This window comes from Mauremys mutica, chromosome 2 (genome assembly GCF_020497125.1).
Source record: "Mauremys mutica isolate MM-2020 ecotype Southern chromosome 2, ASM2049712v1, whole genome shotgun sequence".
In the NCBI taxonomy this organism is placed as follows: Eukaryota; Metazoa; Chordata; order Testudines; family Geoemydidae; genus Mauremys; species Mauremys mutica.
In genome coordinates this window covers 186101692-186116262 of record NC_059073.1, presented here as the reverse complement: position 1 = coordinate 186116262, position 14571 = coordinate 186101692, and the positions used below count along the sequence as shown (strand labels likewise).

The following is a 14571-nucleotide window of genomic DNA, read 5'->3' as shown; positions in this document are numbered from 1 at the left end:
CACAGCAAGCTGGGGTGTCAATCTACAGCACACTGGTTTGCCATGTGCTATCTGGTGTGGTGGAAAGAGCGAAATCAATGAGAAGTTGTAGCAAGGTGGGCGGGGAGAGAAGTAGGGTAGAGAGAGAGGTGGGGGTGTTTGTAAGAGAAGTGGGAGGAACAAAAAATTATAGGGCAGAACGTAGAGTACACAGTGTAGAGAAAGAATGGGAAAGGGGAGGGAAGAAAGAAAAGAGGAAAGCACGTCACTGAAAACAACCCAGGAAAAGATACAACATGATCTACTATTATAGGGAAGAAAAAAGCAAAAAAGTGTGGAGTGAAGCTAGATTGGAAATAGAAGTTTTAACAAAAAACAAGAGAAATACACAGTAAGTTACATTTTAAAAATATTTTAAATAGAAAGTTGATTGACAGTGTGTTCAAATTCAATAAACAGTGCGCAGCTGTTTATTCCTTTACACCACAAAGAGTTTGGCTGAAAGGGGTAAGACTCTGTAGGCATAGATATTTTTCACCTGATTAATAGGGCTTAGTCCATGGCATATTGAGTGTCAGATAACATTTTCAAGTTCCACACTTGTGCACACTTTCTTTCTTTGTTTCTTAAAAATTATTTTGCAATTGCTTGAGCAGATACCATCCATAACATGAAGACAGGGTTAGATTGGCTATTTCTTAAAAGTATCCGTGACAGATAATGATATTTTTCCTTGTTACTTTGTTATATTATATAGTAAGTGTGACGGGTTGGATCACAGAAACCCCCTTGGTACTGCCAACAGATGTGCCAAGATTACTTCTGCCCCTGCTTTCCCTGCCAGCTTGGGACTCCAGCACCCTGTCTTGTTGAGCCTGACATGCCAGTCTGCTCCAACACAGACCCAGGGTCTGAACCATGTGCCCCAAAGCTGCAGACTTAACTGAAAGCAACTAACAGAAATGTTCCTGTCTTTAACACTCAGATGCCCAACTCCCAATGGGGTCCAAACCCCAAATAAATCCGTTTTACCCTGTGTAAAGCTTATACAGGGTAAACTCATAAATTGTTCGCCCTTTATAACACTGATAGAGAGATATGAACAGCTGTTTGCCCCCCACCCGCCAGGTATTAATACATACTCTGGGTTAATTAATAAGTAAAGAGTGATTTTTTTAAATACAGAAAGTAGGATTTAAGTGGATCCAAGTAATAGCAGACAGAACAAAGTGAATTACCAAGTAAAATAAAATAAAACACACAAGTCTAAGCCTAGTACAGCAATAAAACTCAATACAGATAAAATCTCACCCTCAGAGTTGTTTCAGTAAGTTTCTTTCACAGACTGGACACCTTCCTAGTCTGGGCATGATCCTTTCCCCTGGTACAGCCCTTGTTCCAGCTCATGTGATAGGTAGGGGATTTCTCATGATGGCCACCCCCTTTGTTCTGTTCCATCCACTTATATATCTTTTGCATAAGGTGGGAATCCTTTCTCCCTCTCTGGGCTCCCACCCCCTCCTTCTCAATGGAAAAGCACCAGGTTAAAGATGGATTCCAGTTCAGGTGACATGATCACATGTCACTGTAAGAGTTCATTACCCACTTGCCAGCACACACGTATACAGGAAGACTTACAAGTAAAAGAATTCTCTGCAGTAACTCAGATCCCATCCCATCTAACATCCCATCACAGACCACTGGGCATAATTACCTGCTGATAATCAAAGATCAATTGCCAAAATTAATTGCCAAAATTAGGCTATCCCATCATACCATCCCTTCCATAAACTTATCAAGCTTAGTCTTAAAGCCAGATATGTCTTTTGCCCCCACTACTCCCCTTGGAAGGCTGTTCCAGAACTTCACTCCTCTAATGTTAGAAACCGTCTAATTTCAAGTCTAAACTTCCTAGTGTCGAGTTTATATACATTTGTTCTTGTGTCCAGATTGGTACTAAGCTTAAATAATTCCTCTCCCTCCCTAATATTAATCCCTCTGATATATTTATAAAGAGCAATCATATCCCCCCTCAACCTTCTTTTGGTTAGGCTAAACAAGCCACGCTCTTTGAATCTCCTTTCATAAGACAGGTTTTCCATTCCTCGGATCATCCTAGTAGCCCGTCTCTGAACCTGTTCCAGTTTGAATTCATCCTTCTTAAACATGGGAGACCAGAACTGCACACAGTATTCCAGATGAGGTCTCACCAGTGCCTTATATAACGGTACTAACACCTCCTTATCTTTGCTGGAAATACCTCGCCTGATGCATCCTAAAACCGCATTAGCTTTTTTAATGGCCATATCACATTGGCAGCTCATAGTCATCCTGTGATCAACCAATACTCCGAGGTCCTTCTCCTCTGTTACTTCCAACTGATGTGTCCCCAATTTATAACTAAAATTCGTATTAATCCCTAAATGCATGACCTTGCACTTTTCACTATTAAATTTCATCCTATTACTATTACTCCAGTTTACAAGGTCATCCAGATCTTCCTGTATGATATCCCGGTCCTTCTCTGTGTTAGCGATACCTCCCAGCTTTGTGTCATCTGCAAACTTTATTAGCACATTCCCGCTTTTTGTTCCAAGGTCAGTAATAAAAAGGTTAAATAAGATTGGTCCCAAAACTGATCCCTGAGGAACTCCACTAGTAACCTCCTTCCAGCCTGACAGTTCACCCTTCAGTACGACCCATTGTAGTCTCCCTTTTAACCAGTTCCTTATCCACCTTTCAATTTCCATATTGATCCCCATCTTTTCCAATTTAACTAATAATTCCCCATGTGGAACCGTGTCAAATGCCTTACTGAAATCGAGGTAAATTAGATCCACTGCATTTCCTTTGTCTAAATAATCTGTTACCTTCTCAAAGAAGGAAATCAGGTTGGTTTGGCACGATCTACCTTTTGTAAAACCATGTTGTAAACCATGTTGCAAGCCCACCATCTCACCGCCACTCGTGCCTACGATTGTTGGGCCAGATGGCAGCCTGCACTCACGTGGTCCGGCACACGTGGATTTGCCTCAGGCCTCAACAGGCATGGCTGGCGTCGGTCTACATCCCCAAGGGACACAGCATGGACCGTGTGGTTAGGGTCCCAGACCACGTACTGTTGTCACTCACATGGTGGCGGAATCCTGCATCAGTGTTGGAGGGGGTTTCCTTCGCAGCTTCATCCACATCGGTGACCCTAGTCTCTGATGCTTCGGACCTGGGGGGTGGCAAGTCCATCTGGGTGATCTCAGCACGCAAGGTCATTGGTTGAGTCATAATCACTCCCTACACATCAATGTCAGGAAGCTCAGAGTGGATCTCCTGACCTGGCAAGCCATCCTACCTCACATAAAAAGTCGAGTGGTCCAGATCCTGATGGACAATACAGTGGCTATGTTCTGTATCAACAAGCAGGGTGTGGCCAGGTCATCTGCTCTTTGCCAGGAAGTCCTCAGGCTCTGGAACTTCTGTATACAACACGGCATCAATCTCATTGCCACACACCTCCCCAGGGCCAGGAATGCTTTGGCAGATTGCCTCAGCAGGACCTTATTGTCTTACCACGAATGGTCCCTCCATCCGGACATGGCCAGCCTCATTTTCCAGAGACGGGGAACTCCTCAGGTGGAACTGTTCGCATCCAGGCAGAACAGGAACTGCCACATTTTCTGCTCAATTTGAGGGTTCCCTATCAGATGCTTTTCTTCTCCTGTGGTTGGGGACTCTGCTATGTGCCTCCCCTCCAGTGCTGCTGATTCACAGAGTCCTCATGAAAATCAAGAAGTACAGGGTGAGAGTGAACCTCAGAGCGCTGGCTTGGCTACCCCAGCACTGGTTTGGCATGCTGCTGGACCTCTAGGTGGCTGCTATGTTACGGCTACTGCTCAGACTGGACCTGCTGTCCCAGAACCATGGCAGTCTTCTGCATCTGAGCCTGGCGGCACTGCACCTGATGGCGTGGCTTCTGCATGGTTAAATGCAGCAGAGCAGGAGTGCTTGGCTGCTCTCCAGCAGGTTCTGTTGGGCAGCAGAAAGCCCTCCACTGGAGCGACCTACCTAGCCATATGGAAGCATTTTGCTTGTTGGATCTTGAACAAAGGCATCCGGCCTGAGCGGGCCTCACTGCAGTTGATCCTGGATTACCTTCTGCATCTCAAGCTCCAAGGCCTGTCCCTTTCATCTATCAAGGTCCACTTGGCTGCTAGTTTGGCCTTCCATCTGCCGCTCGAGGATAGGTCGGTTTTCACCCAGAACATGACTGCCAGGTTCCTCAAGGGCCTTGAGCGCCTCTACCTGCATGTCAGGGACCCCGTTCCGCCATGCTGTCATGGCTCACTGGACCCGCCTTCGAGCCCCTGGCTTCCTGCTCTCTCCTTCTCCTGTCCCGGAAGGTTGTGTTCCTAGTTGCGATAACATCTGCCCTCTGGGTCTCCGAGATGAGGGCGCTTACCTCGGAACCACCCTATATGGTTTTCTACAAAGCAGGGCCGGCTCCAGGGACCTGCCAACCACGTACGTGCTTGGGGCGGGGCGGCGCTCGGGTTTTTTGTTTTTTTTTTTGTTCGGCCGGGCCGTGCTGGAGGGTTTTTTTTTGGTTTGTTTGTTTTTGTTTCAGACAGGCGGCGCTCGGGGGGGGGGGGGCTTTGGCGGCATGGTGCTCGGGGGGGGAGGGGACTTGGGCGGCGCAGTGTGGCGCTCGGGGGGGGCGGGGACCTGGGCGGCGCGGCGCTCAGGGGGGCTGGGGGCTTCGGCAGCATGGCACTCGAGGGGGGCGGGGGCTTGGGCGGCTTGGGGCGGCGGGGGCTTGGGCGACGCGGTGCTTGGGGGGTTCAGCGGCGCAGCGCTTGCAGGGGGGGGTGTTATGGCGGGGTGGTGCTCTTTTTTTTTTGCTTGGGGCGGCAAAAAAGTTAGAGCTGGCCTTGCTACTAAGACAAGGTCCAGCTGTGGCCAGACCTGGTTGTCCTGCCCAAGGTGATCTTGCAGGTTCATATGGGCCAGGACATTTACTTACTTATCTTTTTTCCAAAGCCACATAAGTCAGAGGAGGAGTGTAGATTGCATTCCCTAGATGTCAGGAGGGTGCTAGCTTTCTACATCGAAAGGACCAAGCCGTTCTGCGGGTCGACGCAATTGTTCATCACGGTGGCTGACAGGATGAAAGGTCATTCAGTGTCTGCTCAAAGAATTTCTTCTTGGATCACTGCCTGCATTCACTGCTGTTACGATCAGGCAAGGGTGCCAACTCCAACAATTGTAACTGCCTCTTCAACCAGGGCGCAAACCTCCTCGGCAGCTTTCCTAGTCCAAGTGCCTATCCAGGACATCTGTAGGGCAGCCACAGTCCACACGTTCACATCCCATTACACACTTACCCAGCAGGCCCGGGACGATGCTGACTTTAGTAGAGCAGTACTGTAAGCTGCTAGATTGTGAACTCCAAGCCCACCTCCAAGGATACTGCTTGTGAGTCATTTAGAATGGAATTGACATGAGCAAGCACTCAAAGAAGAAAAAATGGTTACCTACCTTTTCATAACTGTTGTTCTTTGAGATGTGTTGCTCATGTCACTTTCATTACCCGCCCTCCTACCCCGCTGTCGGAGTTACTGGCAAGAAGGAACTGAGAGGCTGTAGGGTCGGCAGTGCCTAATATGCCAACGCATAAATGCGGCACTCAAGAGGGTGCTACAGCCGACCTTACGGATACCACTAAGGCAAAAATCTCCAACAATTGTGCACACGGGCGCGCACACACCTAGAATGGAATGGACATGTGCAACTTATCTCGAAGAACAACAGTTATGAAAAGGTAGGTAACTGTTTTTAATGGCAACTAAGCTTAATTTTGTCTCTGTGGTGATGTACTGAGAAAAATCAGTTAAAGTATAAAATTTATAAAATCAGTTAAATTAAACTATAAGAATAGTTCAGCTCTGTAATAGGCTTGCAAGGGAGGCAGTGGAATCCCCATCACTGGAGGTTTTAAAGAATAGTTTGGACAACCAGTCTAGGTATACTTGGTCATGCGTTAGCCTACATTTCTATGATTTCCTATAGCAGATGCTGGCCAGATCATCAGTTACATGATTATGGTTTCTTTTCTGCTGCAAACAGTCACACAAAACAAGCAAGCAAACAAACACACAAAACAATCACCAACTCCTTTCCTCCCTCCCCTGCTGATAAAAATAACAACAACAAAAAATGCAGAGCTGGTGACAGGAAGACAATCATGTGATGGATTTAGTTTATTTCATGGAGTGAAACACAACTACCAGATCTCAGTTCTTAATCAAGCAACCACATTGTGTGTGAATGTAAACTGTGTTCAAAACCAGCCATGTGAATAATTGGTAATAAACTCAGTTAAAGTGATATTTTGAACAAGGCCTTACTTCCTGATCTGTACTTCCAGTCTTAGCACCAGATAACTAGTCTGGCAATTAAGCTATTCTGTAAAATCCAATATCTAAATTCCAGACCAGTCAGGCAACATCCACAGAGGACACAAGGCAGATGCACTCCCTCTTGCTAGTTCAACCTTGTGATCAAACACCTTGTTGTGGTGGTTTGAAGAGATAGTTAGCACCTAAAACTGAGGAGATCTGGCATTCCCTTATATGTAGTGATAGCTTATGATATTTATTGACTTGAACATTATATTGATGACTATAAAGTTAAGTGTGGAATCATGGGTTTTGTGCATTCTTAAAGCCACCATGAAGTTTTACTCTGTGCCAGATGGGAAAATCCTGTAGGGACTGAGTGGGAGGCTTCAAATCTGCCCCAGTACAACATTTCAGCTACCTGGCCACTTAGAACTCTGTGATATGGGAGGACTTGCAAGCCTGCTCTTGTTGGCCTATTGAAAAGTGGCTAAGGAAGAGTTCTGATCTTTGTGCCTCTTACTTTTCAGGAGGGTGTGCAGCTCACTTATTGATGGGCAGTTGAGAGATGGCTTAGGGCGGGGAGCGCCTGGGTGTTCTCTGTGAAGGAATTGACTGGACAAATCCACATCAATGCAACAAACTATTAATTTGAGTTTTGCTTACTGCTCAGTACATGCTAAAGGAAGTATAAATTATCTACTAATTATATACCAAGATTACCCCTCAAACAGAACTTAGAATAGAAGAGCCAACATGAGGTGGGAGAGAAGCATTATTAAAGAATACTCCATCTAATCATAAAAGAGGTCATGGCAAATATGGTACTGAAAGACAACTTCCCATTACTACAAAACAAACAAACAAAAACCCCACCAAATCAAAACCAAAAAATCCAATTCCCTCCCCCAAAGAAAATCATATTGACCTAAATAAGGGAAGATTTTTATGAAGCAATGGCAAATTTGCTTAATATAAATAGATATATGTTGGCATCTCTGCTGGCTTAAGATAGGACAGAACCAGGTGTTCTGGTTGAGGCTATTTAAGGTGATCATGTATTGGAGGAGGAAAGTAATTATTGTTTGTTAAGACAGTAGGGGTCTCTATACAATATATTCGGTCCACAGCTTTTCGGGATCTGTACTTCACATCTTGTTTCCTGTGAAATTATCAACTTAACTGAAGAGTGCTAAAGCCTGGGTTTTTCTCTTGACCTATTGCAGGGTGATTTGAAGCAGAAAGGAAAAGTTTATGAAAGATTATCCAAGCAACCTTTTTTCCCTACTTGGTTTACTTTTCCAATCATTTGAACGAAAAAAAAAAGCTGAAGCACCAATGAGTATTCTAGGTCAGAATTTTAAGTAATGCCCTGTAACTCCCATAAACTGATTATTTAAGACCCCTTCTGAAAGATCCCGTAAGTCCTCTGCCATGACTGCTGCATTGTTCAGTGAAATTCAGGCACCATACCTGACATACTTCTGCTATGGAACCAAAAATGTGCACTATGAAGTTTGGAGCACCAGGTATCTGTATGGATTCCTCACCTGAAGAGATGGAAGCATTAAGCTGCTAACAACTGCTCTTTGAGAGACTGATGTACTTAGGGTAAAGTTTCACTTATTTTACTCCTCTCATTTTTGTGAGTGAGGCATTGCCCCATGTGCCCTTATGGCAGCAGTAATGCTTTTGATTTTCTAGGATCCTAAGAGTTGTTTCAAGGCATCAGCAGTTGTTTCAGGCATGTGAAAAGAAAGGATTATAATGGAAATCTGCATTCTGCATGTAACATGAACTCTGTAGTGCTGGCTACTGGTCAATGTTTTTGTATCTTAGCTGTAGCTAGGAAGCAGTATGGAACCAAGTTCATGATAGGTATTGATAGCAATCAGAAAATTATAATGTGAGGACTGCAATATGTGTTTTAGTACAGCTAAATGTAAATGTATACATCTAAGAATGAAGAATGATGGCCCCCAATCCTGTAAGTATGGCCTATCTGGGGGAACAGTGACTCTGAAAAAGATTTGGGTGTTGTGGTGGATAATCAGCCCAACATGAGTTCCCAGTTTGACTCTCTGACCAAAAGATACAAGGCGATCCTGAGATGTATAAACAGTGGAATCTTGTGCGACTGCTGCTGGAATACTGTGGCCATTTCTGGTACCCACAATTCAAGAAGGATATTTATAAAGTGAATAGGGTTCAGAGAAGAGCCACAAGAACGATTAAAAGATTAGAAGACATGCCTTATATTGGTAAACTCAAAGAGCTCAATCTATTTATCTCAACAAAGAGAAGGCTAAGGACTCAGTTGATTACAATCTGTGAGTATCTACATAGAAATACAAGTATTTAATAATGGAGTCTTCAGTGTAGCAGAGAAAGGTATAACACAATCTAATGGCGGGAAGTTGAAGCTAGACAAATTCACACTGGAGATAAGTAGTAAATTTTAGAGCTGTCAATTGTAATTAATGCAAGTGATTAACTCAAAACAAATTACCATGTTTTTTTTTTAAACGTGCGTTAATCACACACCTCTGGAGACAGAATTTGGTGGTGGGTAGGGAGGCACTGGCTCTGGCAGTGAGCAGGAGGTGGCTGGGGACAAGAGACTGTAATATCCAGACCAGATGCACAGATTACCAAAGTGTCTCCCAACTCCTCGGAACTTGTCTCACGCCCCCTTCCTCTGCATTAATTATTGATTTGGTGTACATGAGGGGAGGGGTGAGGGCAATTGCCAGCAGCCGTGAGGATGTGAAGCAAGGAAAGGGTGCTTCAGAGCCGCTGCCACAGTACCCCCCCCGTGGTGACTCCAGCAATCCCCCCCACTACACTAATTGATTGTGACCCTGTCCTGTAGTCTGTAAATAAGAAGCGGGCAGCGTTATCTCCCGTAAATGTAAACAAACTTGTTTGTCTGAGCGATTGGTTGAAAAAGAAGTAGGACTGAGTGGACTTGAAGGATCTACATTTACATTGTTTTATTTTTAGTGCAGTTATGTAAAAAAAGTTTTATATTTGTAAGTTGCACTGACATGATAGATTGCACTACTGTACTTGTATGAGGTGAATTGAAAAATACTATATCTTTTGTTTATCTTTTTACAGTGCAAATATTTTAAATAAAAAATAATAATATAAAGTGAGCTCTGTACACTTTATATTCTGTGTTGTAATTGAAATTAATATATTTGAAAATGTGGAAAACATCCAAAAATATTTAATAAATGGTATTCTATTATTGTTTAACAGTGCGATTAAATTTGCGCTTAATTGTGACTATTTTTGTCTATCTCATGATTAATCGCAAATTTTTTTAATTGTTTGACAGCCCTAGTAAATTTATAACTGTGAGAGTAATTAAATTGGAATAACTTACCAAAGGTAGTTGTGAATTCCCTATCACTGACAGTTTTTCAGATTGGATGTTTTTCTAAAACATATGCTCTAGAAATTATTTTATGGAAATTCTATGGCTTTTGTTTTACAGGAGGTCAAACTAGATGATCACAATGGTCCCTTCTGGCTTTGGAATCTATGAATCTAGGATACATTAAAGTAAAGTTATCTCTTATCTGTACTGGGCAAGAATCTGAAGTTTGTCTCACCATGCAGTGAACAATGAAGGAAGCTTTCCCTGTTTGTGCTTTTCTTAGGGCCATATTTTAGTGAAAATAAAACCTTTAAAATCACTGTCTTCTCCATTCCCAACTCTAAGATTCTTCTGTTTTCTAAAATGGGAAAAATCTAGGATGGCAAACTTTAGTATGTTAAAAGAAGGCTCATTCAAAAGCTCACAAAATGACAGCATGAACTTTCTACCAGGAACAAGTTTTTTTGTGCTGTCCCTGCTCATGAAAAGTATGATTTTTTAAAAATAGTCACTGAGTGAATGTGAAGACAGCAACTGACCCTTAAATGTTCTGGGAGCTTTTGAAAAGGTAATTATTTAATGTGGGAAAACTGTGCAATAAAAAACACAGAAATAGCTTTCATGGTGATTCAGAAAGTGGCGTGGGGGGAAGGGGAGAGGGAAGGGGAGGCTGTTTCACAGAATTCACCATTCGGAGAACAAATGCAACAAATGACCAACCTTTTTGAACTCAATGTCATTCTTCATATTATGTAACAAGGAAGTGACTTCTGTTCGGGCAAAAATCATCACTTTGTGGTGAAACGTGGGAATGACTCTGCCTTGAACTTTACTAATACTTCAATATTCAGTAATAATGAGTAATTAGCAGAGCAGCTTATGTATTACAAAACATATTTGCTGAAATAACATTTTATTTGACACTTCATTGAGAATTCTTCTCTCCTCTCCTCCCCCCCAAAAAGAAGAAAGCCCTGACTTAGGCCTGGTCTACACTAGGACTTTAATTCGAATTTAGCAGCGTTAATTCGAACTAACCGCTCAACCGTCCACACCAGGAAGCCATTTAATTCGAACTAGAGGGCTCTTTAGTTCGAATTCGGTACTCCACCCCGACAGGTGGAGTAACGCTAAATTCGACATGGCTAGCTCGAATTAGGCTAGGTGTGGATGCAAATCGAACTTAGTAGCTCCGGGAGCTATCCCACAGTGCACCACTCTGTTGACGCTCTGGACAGCAGTCGGAGCTTGGATTCTCTGACCAGCCACACAGGAAATGACCCGGGAAAATTTGAATTCCTTTTCCTGTCTGGGCACTTTGAATCTGACGTCCTGCCTGGACATCGGGGCGAGCTCCGCAGCACCTGCAACGATGCAGAGCTCTCCAGCAGAGGAGTCCGGCCAATCCAAGAATAGAAAGAGGTCCCCAGCATGGACAGACCGGGAAGTCCTGGATCTGATCGGTGTGTGGGGCGAGGAGTCTGTGCTGTCGGAGCTGCGCTCCAGCAAGCGGAATGCAAAGACCTTCGAGAAGGTCTCCAAAGCAATGATAGAGAAAGGATACAGCCGGGATGCAATGCAGTGCCGCGTGAAAATCAAGGACCTGAGACAAGGCTACCAAAAAGTCAGAGCGGCAAACGGACGCTCCGGAGCCCTTCCCCAGACATGCCGCTTCTACGAGGCACTGCATGCCATTATAGGTGGGTCTGCCACCACTGCCCCACCAGTGACCGTGGACTCAGTGGATGGCATAGTGAACCTGGACAGTTCCTCCTCGATGTTCGCCGATGGGGAAGATGAGGAAGGGTCTGTGGAGGACGGCGCAGGCGACAGTGAACACAATACCGCTTTCCCTGACAGCCAGGATCTCTTCATCACCCTCACAGAGATCCCCTACCAACCCTCCCCGGCCGTTAACCCGGACTCTGAATCAGGGGAAGGATCAGGCGGTAAGTGCTATAAACATGTAAACATTTATTTTTTATAAAACAGGTATAAAAAAATTGAAATACTATATATAAAATTTTCAATGAAAAACTATATGAAAAGTAGGTCCACACATATAGGGATTGAACAATAATCCTCCAGGGACAATTCAAGAAAGGTCTCATTTAGGTCCTCGAAAAGCCTCCGCAGGAGGTTCCTGGGGAGAGGTGCCTTGTTGGGTGCTCCGTGGAAGCACACTCTTCCGCGCCAGGACATCCTTATGTAGATGGGAATCATCGCCTCCACAAGCATGGCCGCATATGGTCCTGGTCTCTGCAGGGCTTCCCTTAGCATCCGCTCTTTGTGACTCCGAGGGACCCGCATCAGGGTGATCTCGTTCATGAAATGCTGCATCTAATTAGGGCAATTAGTGTATTGTTACTGTTGTGAATGGTTGACTTTTACTTTGCATAACAATGACCCTCGCTTAACAGCCACGTGTTGTAGGCCACATAGGAAAAGCATACATTGATCTTTCCCGTACACTGGCGGGAGTGGCTGGAAAAGGGTCAGAGTATATGATTTCCAGATTGCCTTTAGCGGGAGGGCACAGCTATCCATTAACTGATAAGCAGAATGTACTGTAAGGCTTACCAGGACTGTCTGCTAGACGGATTCAGCTGTCTCTCCCCACTTGTCCACTCTCCTGTGCAATGCCGCAGCCAATGAGAGCGTATTCCGAAATCTCGAACTTGTCCTGAGATCTCGTGAGACTTGTTGCCCTGTATGGTCTTGTTCAGAGAAACTGACTAGACTGTGTTCACTGTTCGCAAACATGTATCTGTTCAAGGAAATCAGTTACTTTTCCCATCACACAGCTTTGGCTCTTTCCCGGACTGCCCCGGCATCCTCCTCGCAGAGGCTGGCGCAGATTAGGCGGCGAAAAAAAAAAGACTAGGGACGAGATGTTCGTGGAACTGATGGCCTGCTCCAGAGCCGAGGCGGCAGAGCAGAGACAGTGGAGGGAGACCCTATGTCAACAGCATCGCACACACATCGAACGGGAGGACAGGTGGCGGCAGGAAGACCAGCAGGCGACTCAAACGCTGCTTGGGCTAATGAGGGAGCAAACGGACACGCTCCGGCACCTTGTTGATGTTCTGCAGGACCGCAGGCAGGAGGACAGAGCCCCCCTGCAGTGTATCTGCAACCGCCCTCCCCCGCCAAGAAGTCCTGCCCCCCCCTCACCCAAAAGTACAAGACGGAGGGGCGGTAGGGGCCGTGAGAACTGTCACTGCACCACTGCATAGCGCTAATGTACCACACACCTCTCACGCTATAAATTTGTAGAAGTGCTTCCCTTACAGGCTCACCCAGTCCCAAATCCAAGTTTCATCCCCCCACTGTGTATTAGATTATTAAAAGCTGTTTGCTGTTATTCACTGTTTCGGTCACGTCTTTCGTGTCAGAGGATTTTTTTGTGTATGGGGGGGGAGGGGATTTATAATTGCACGGTATAGCCTACATTACCAGGGTACAGACTTGGGGCCATGATCAACTGCAGGGCACACACACACTGCAGTCAGTAGGCACCAGGGTCACTCTGTGTGGTGTATGCTGCCCCGGGTCATTCTGTGATGTGTATGCTTGTCCAGGGTCCTAGCGCCTGCCACCCCCTTAATGTTAAGGCACGCTGCCCTTACCATGCACTTCCACCGTAGCAACGATCCTCTCCGCTGCCCTGAGCCCCAACAAGAGCCCTCATCCACGGACAGATACTCACCCTTCCCCCACACCCCTCACCCCTTCCTACGCCCAAACCCGCAGCCCACTGCCGTCATCCAAACCCCTATCCAAAGAAGGCACCACTCGCCCCTTCCTGCAAACCCACCCCTTCCTGCAATCCCTCCCCTTCATGCACAACCACTTGCAACCGTCCCCCACCCCAGAGACCTATGTAGGAGCAGGAGGATGTCATTCCTCTATGGAACAAGCGGTCTGTACATCAGTGCACACCGTGCCCAGCACAGTATGCGTCCATGTTTCAACACCTGAACAGAAATGCAAAGTAAAACAAAGATTTATTAATAATGAGTGTAACAATTAATTTGCTTTAAAACGTGCTTTGGAAGTGGGGGAAACTTGGAGAACGGGGTATGTAACCGCAGATCGAAATCGACACATACAGACACAGGCCCAGGGTCAGTTTCTCTTGAAAGCAAGTGGAGAGTCATAGGTTACCCTGCTCTCCGAGGAAACTTGCTTTCAAAGCCTCCCGGATACACAGCGCTTCCCGCTGGGATATTCTCTCGGCACGGGTGTCTGGCTGAGCGTAAACTGCAGCCAGGCGATTTGCCTGAACCTCCCATCCGGACAAAAAGGTCTCGCCCTTGCTCTCACACAGATTGTGTAGCACACAGCAAGCAGCAATAACTACGGGGATATTCTTTTCGCTGATGTCCGAGCGAGTCAGTAAGCTCCGCCATCTCCCCTTGAGACGTCCGAAAGCACACTCCACCACCATTCTGCACTTGCTCAGCCGGTAGTTGAAGAGTTCCTTCTCTCTGTCCAAGGCGCCTGTATAGGGCTTCATGAGCCAGGGCATTAGCGGGTAGGCTGGGTCCCCGAGGATCACTGTAGGCATCTGCACATCCCCAACCGTTAGTTTGTGGTCCGGGAAGAAAGTACCTGCCTGGAGGCGTTTAAACAGACCAGAGCTCCAGAACACACGCGCGTCATGAACCTGCCCGCCCACCCAATGAAGATGTTGGTAAAACGTCCCCTATGGTCTACCAGTGCTTGCAGCACCATTGAAAAGTAGCCCTTTCGGTTAATGTACTCGCTGGCCTGGTGGGCTGGTGCCAGGATAGGGATGTGAGTCCCATCTATAGC

General features: G+C 45.7%; 1 protein-coding gene and 1 long non-coding RNA gene across 8 annotated transcripts in view; one reads left to right on the top strand and one right to left on the bottom strand.

Annotated features, from left to right (window-relative positions):
- The window catches only part of LOC123365163, a 47305-nt gene extending 44134 nt beyond the window's left edge, over positions 1–3171 (bottom strand). Inside the window, exon 1 of the long non-coding RNA XR_006577455.1 lies at positions 2987–3171. This is a non-coding gene — a long non-coding RNA (uncharacterized LOC123365163). The remainder of the gene's footprint in view (positions 1–2986) is intronic.
- The window catches only part of FHOD3 (formin homology 2 domain containing 3), a 650322-nt gene that overhangs the window by 63129 nt on the left and 572622 nt on the right, over positions 1–14571 (top strand). The window lies entirely within an intron of this gene.